Here is a 6,280-nt window from a genome sequence, read left to right on the forward strand (position 1 = left end):
CACATGCTCAAGTTCCTTCTTGGAAAGTGGCCAGCATACTTTCTATCTTGCAGCATCATGCCTTTGAGATTCTCATTTCAATCTGTTGAACTCTGATTGCTTGAGTTCCTTCTAGAAAAATTATTTCAGATACTATGGATTTATGGCTGTTCATTCCTAAATAGCTCACCAGATTCTTGCCCCATGTAAGTTGCTTCATGCCAATTTGCAACATTAGAGGATAAACTGCAGAGTTTTGATCTGGAAATCTTTACATAGTTTTGCAATTTGATTTCTTTTTCCTTGTTGATGAAATATTTATCATTAGTATCTTCAGACCAGGTGCAGCAACATTATGAAATCTACTAGAAAAATAATATTTAACTGAATGGCCAGACTTTCAGGTGGGTTACACCAAAGAAGTTTAGAAAGTAGTGTCCTGTGCTTCAATAAATCACCATCAATGGATCCACAGTAGATTGTCCTCCAGTGTTGACTTTCATTCATGTGACATAAAAAAAATGTGCTATTCTCTGGGTTGGATCTGTCCAGACAGGAAGAGCTTCATATACAAGATGTTTTATATATTTGATATATTAAATGTTTAAATGAGTAAGAAAAATTCTTTATTAGTGAAGCTCCAGCTTGCTTTGTGAATTCTGTTTATGGCCCATAGCTCAAATTCGCACACTAGAGAGTTGTGGAAAGAAGGCAAAATGGCACTGACTGACGTTGAAGTGGTGACAAACTGAGGTGGGACCCCACTTTCTTGGCACCTCTGTCTGCTTAATGAAGTGGCAGTGACACTGGGTTGGAATGAAGGTCCTCTGATATGAAGGTGTGGTGGAAAGCCTGTTGATTTGTTAGGTTGGGTTTTGGAAGAGTATCAGAACCCTCTTAAGGAAATCCCATAGAGGGATGCCTAGAAGGCTGCCTCAGTGTGGATATTTGGCTGGATGTAAAGTGTAAAGAGGGGACAGGCCCATATCAGTCCGTGGGGATGAATGCACACAGCTTCTTTTAGAGCTAAATGAGAGTCAAAGAAGAAATATGACATGGAAGAGGATGAGTGGGGAGAGACGTTGCATTAGCAGCCATATGACACTGTAAAAGGCAACCCCAGATCTGTCAGCACAACAGTGTGTGCAGCAAGCCAAGAAGCCAGATGCTGTTCCTGCTGCTGAAAGGCTCTTTTCCACAGTTCAGCACTGGGGCCTTGCAGTGCAAATCCCTGTCCCGTGTGTGGCCGTGGGTGCGGGACCTTATTCCTGGTTAAAGTAGTCAATATGGAAGAAAGGGAGGAATCTTGTGCTTACTTGGGCTGATTTATAAACTAAAATCAAATTAATTGGGTTGCACAGTCAATTTAAAAGAAAGGGGGGGGAAAGATACTTTGTAATACTTGGTGATTTATAGGTTTAGGTAGCAGCATCTGCCTCTGCAGCAGTGTGTCTCTCAGCTGTAGTCCTCCCTACAAATGCTCATTCCTAAGAAACCAGAGGAAAAAAACCCACATTAATTTAAAAAGGAATCGTTAAGCTAATGAGAAGCATACTTAAAATCACTGCTTTATCTGCTTCATCTTCCTTTGCATTTAAAACAGTTTTCCTATTTACCTTTGCATGCATCTATCCTAAAGGATTAAGCCTTCCCATGGCACACATCCTGAGTGGAGGAGTCATGCTCAAGAATGGCCTTTGGAGGCCAGTGGACAGAAATCCCCTCTAATAAAGCCACAGAGCCCTAAGGAATTATAACAACATCCATATATCCTCCTGGCCTGCTGGCTGCTGTCCAGAATCTTTCTCTGCAATGCTGTGAAAGCAGTCACAAAAGTGCTGTTCTTCTTGGCCCACAAGGATTTACTTAGAAAAACAGCAATAAGGAAACTGGGCTTTAAATGAATGGTAAAAGAAAAAGGTGCATCAAACAGTAGCAACTGGTCATAAAGTTGCTGTTGACTCTCTTTTTGATAAAACATGTAGACTTCCTGTTTTGTGTGTAGAAAATATTCTCATGGAACTTTTTGACTAAATCCTAAATGACATATATTAGGCTGAAAAATTATTTTTTATATCATTGGGGGGGTTATTGATTGAAAGTTGTCATTTTCTACTGGGAATTTGTCAGAAAGGGCTACCTTTACTTGACATTTTCAGGAAGGGGAAAAGAACTAATCTTTTTGACAGTAGTTTTAACAAGATTCTAATAATTTCCTGGCATATTCAGGCACCTTTTACCTTCTGTATTCTCATTGCAACTCAGAATTTGGGGTGGAAGGGAAGAACTGGGTACTCAAATAGCTGGAAGAGGACAGAAAAAAGTACTATCATGAGGCTTCCTTTGTGAGCTAAATGGAGTCAAATCCCAGCTGCCAGGAAGTGGTTGTCAGGTCTCATTGGTGCTCCACAGAAATTTTCCACCTGGAAGGTCCCAAAGATCATGTCACGCCCCTAACAGCACCCTTGTGTTATAGGTGAGAGTGTTTCACACTGATATTCTCTCTTTTCTAGGTCGAGTAGTCACCATCAGGAACTTTTTGGAGACAATGGTGCCCAGTTCTTGTTAACCACATACTACAGTCTGGCATTACATCAAACATTGTCCCATCAATCCAAACCATCTCATATCCTTTAATTTCTTGATAACCATTTCTCAAGTGTGCACTGAGGTCTGCCAAATGATCCAGTGTAAGTGTGTAAGTTTATCTCCAGCAATGTTTTTATTAATTTAGGGTGCTAAAATGGGAAAATAAATTTATATGGGCCAAAAAAATTAAATATGAAAGGAAATGAAGACTGCTGAGGTCTTGGAATCCCCACCCTGTGATTAACCTGTTTTGCCTTCTTTATTTTATAATAAAAGTTATGCAGAGGCAAAAGGCTGAAGGTGAAACCATCAGTGGATTTTCCCAGTTTTCTCTGTGAAAACCAGAGGAGACAATGTTGGTATTGCAAGGCACATATTACTTAACATTGCTCTTAAAGCCTTTGCTCCAGGAGTCACTGAAAGGTCTACCTTAGCCTACTTGTCCATAATATTTGCCTTTAAATTCAAGAAACCTTACTCTTAATTTTTTTTGTTGTTTGAATATGAATTGATATCCCCAGAAGAACCCAAATGCTTTAAGTGCATATTGCATTGGTATTTGTTCCAGCTTTTAAACTGTTTTTAATTATTAGTGCGTCATGCACTCTTAATAGAAATGCATTCATAAGAAAAGTGTTTAAACCAACCACCCACCCCAGAACCCACCAACAAACCAAAGGTTTGTCCCTGCTCACTATCAGCTCATGCAGGTTAGTTTTTTTTCCCAAAAAACTGAGAAAAGATGAACTTAATGGAATGCATGGGAGCTGACAGCTTCAGATTCTGGTGGGCCAAAGTACAGGGAAACAAATTAAAAATCTGAGGACACCCAGAAAGAATAGTCTGATGGGTCCCTCCCTGTTTATTTTGAGGAAAACTGAGCTCCAGCATCCTGCAGTATTAACTGCCTTACGTGTGTTCTGTGGAGTTACTCCTGTTGATCTCAGCCAAGGGTCTGCCCAAAAACACTAATGAGAAAGACATGTAGCATGGTATGATTTTCAGGATCATGCTCCAGATGAGGAAGTCTGAATGTCTTCCTTGTCTCTTCTAATGTATTAATTTTCTACCAATGTAACTCCATTAACCTCAGGAAGTGCTTTAGTGTATGAATGAAGAGTTCCTGTTTGAACTAAGGAGGCATGTCTGGCTGGCATTGATTCCCATCACACGGTTTGGGAAGCTGTAGACTTGGCCCTTGGGTCTTACAGGGTGCTGTGCTGCAAGAGACCCTCCCAGAAGTAATCCATGTTCCTCAGCTGCAGAATAGCACCATAACATGTTCTCAGAATTTAACCAGGTGCCCGAGGTGGATCATGTGGCACGTTACGGGCTTTCCATGAAGCTCAGCTTTTGCATAGTGGCACAGAAGTGTGGCCAGTTTGTGCTGTAGTGAGCTCTGCTGTTAGTGGTGGCAATATTTGTCTCTGCTAATAGTTACTCTTTGTAGGCAAACAACTCTGCTTATCTTTTAATTCTCATGTTGTTAAATATACCTGGAAGAGATCAATGATGTACTTGCCAGTGATTCTAGCATTACATTAATTATGTGCAAAGTAATTAAGACTATCTATGATGTTATCTGAAGCTTTACCTTCTAACACTGTTACCATTGTCACTCTTCAGCTAAACACAGCTGTGTTGTTTATGAGATTAGAGAAAGATACATTTTTGTTTGCTAACATTAAAAATCTTTTTTAAATTATGCTTTGGACAAACACTTGAAATCTGATGTGGAAGTTTTTCTGATATCAGAGGGAGATCTCTTGGCATCCCTATAAAATTTTTCCCAAATCTGGCCAAGCAGTATGGCCCTCTCAAGATTTTTGTTCACAGATGTTTAGTAAAGGCTTGTTAGAGTTTGGCAGGAAAATTCTCTGAAGTTTCCATCTGAACTGAACAAATTCAGATTTCTCATAATTCTCTTTCTTTGCTGTTAGTGCTGTTTGTGAAGTATACAAGCAGGAGAAATAAAAGGAAGAAGCACCTGACAGGAATTGCAATGGACAAAATGGGAGGGAAGTAGAAAACAGAGGTAGCAGAAAATAGAAAATTATCTGAGGCTAATAATTCTCTTCTCATGTATTGGTTGTGGAGACAAACTTTTTACCCTCTGTGAAGCACTTGGAGGTGATGCCAGTAGGACCATAGGAATGCCTATGAGGAAATGAGTAATTCTGTATTAAATGTGGAGTTTAAAAGCCATGTACAAGATAAAGCCTGGGGCTACACATAGAATGGAAGCGTAGAAAGCAGTCTTGAAAGACTGCTAGTTTTCTGAATGAGCAAGCACTTCTACAGTTATCTCCTTAAGGACCCTTATTTTTTTTCTGAAGCCATCCCTTATCTTGCAGTCAATAAGGCAGTGGTTTGGTGGAAAAAAATTGTGCATGATCATGTAATGAAACCTGTGTAATGAAGTGCACTCAGAAAAGACCTGACAAAAGTTTGTACATGCAACCTAAATATTGGCGTTTCCTAACTTCTGAATTCTTGGCTTTGTGTTGTCAATGTTATTTTAACATAGCTTTTGTATGTCATAAGTAAAAGTGATGCCTCCGAAGCCTGTATTTCATCCTTAGCTCCAGTGAAGCGTTCCTAATCTTTATCCAAATGAGCCTAAAGGGGCTTGTTTGTCAGACTTCAAGTCAGTGACAAATTGTCCACAGCAGCATTTTAGAAAACAAACCTCATGCCAAATTTACAAATGATCTTCCAGGAATGCACGTTTTGCATCTTGCCCCTGCTGCTCTGTGAACAGCCACTTGCACACTCAGAAGACATCTGCCTACAGAGCTCAGCAAGATGTACAGTAACGTAGCTAGGATGTCTATGTGAATGTGAGTGGCTTTCTTCTGGAGACTGCATTTGCATTTAATGCTTGAAATATTATGAAAGACCACATCCCATTTCCCTTGTAGTAAATGTGACCAGTCCCTTTGTCAGCTGAGTGGGAACACTAATGAGGGTCCTGGTTTTGCAGCTTGCCATCTGTAAAATAGTTAAGCTTATTCTTATTGTTCTTATATCATTAAGGGCATACTTAACCCCACCAACTTAATGAGGAACATATATCTTCAGAGGTAATCACATACTTAAGTGCTCTGTTGAAAGGGGATTGATTTAAACCTGATATAACTCTGTAACTCATCCTGTTGACCAAGTACCCATTCAAATTCCTTGCTTAATCGAAGGGCTGGTTAACACCTTCTAGACGTTGCTTTGAGCAGCAGCAATGTGGAGCTGTACTGCTTCTCACAGACCTGGAGTGGCAAAATAGGGCTGAAAGATAACTAGAGAGGTTCTTGATCAGAAGAGTGCTCAGCCTGTGATCCACATGCTGCATATTGCTTTCTCAGAGCATTAACCCAGTTTGCAACCTGCTTCTTTTCAGGTGGCAACTTGGTACCACATAAAGCATGGATGGTTGGCTTCAGAGTTGTTTGGGTGGTGGAAACTCTATGGTCAGGAGTCCTGTTTTCCTTGTGGCATTCCTGGACTTGCCTTCCATGAGGTGCATAGTGTCAGAAGTGAGGAATATCAGGAAAGTGTAGGCTACCACCTCTGGAGCCATCCTCCTGATCGTCCCTCTAAAAAGAAGGTGGCAACTGGAAATGGGCTGTTCAGATTGCTCAAGCAGCACATCCATTACTTTGTTTCCAAGGGTGAGCTGGGGTGCTTAGAGACTTTCCGGCATGGAAAACTGAGAGAC

This window comes from Apus apus, chromosome 5, assembly GCF_020740795.1.
Source record: "Apus apus isolate bApuApu2 chromosome 5, bApuApu2.pri.cur, whole genome shotgun sequence".
In the NCBI taxonomy this organism is placed as follows: Eukaryota; Metazoa; Chordata; class Aves; order Apodiformes; family Apodidae; genus Apus; species Apus apus.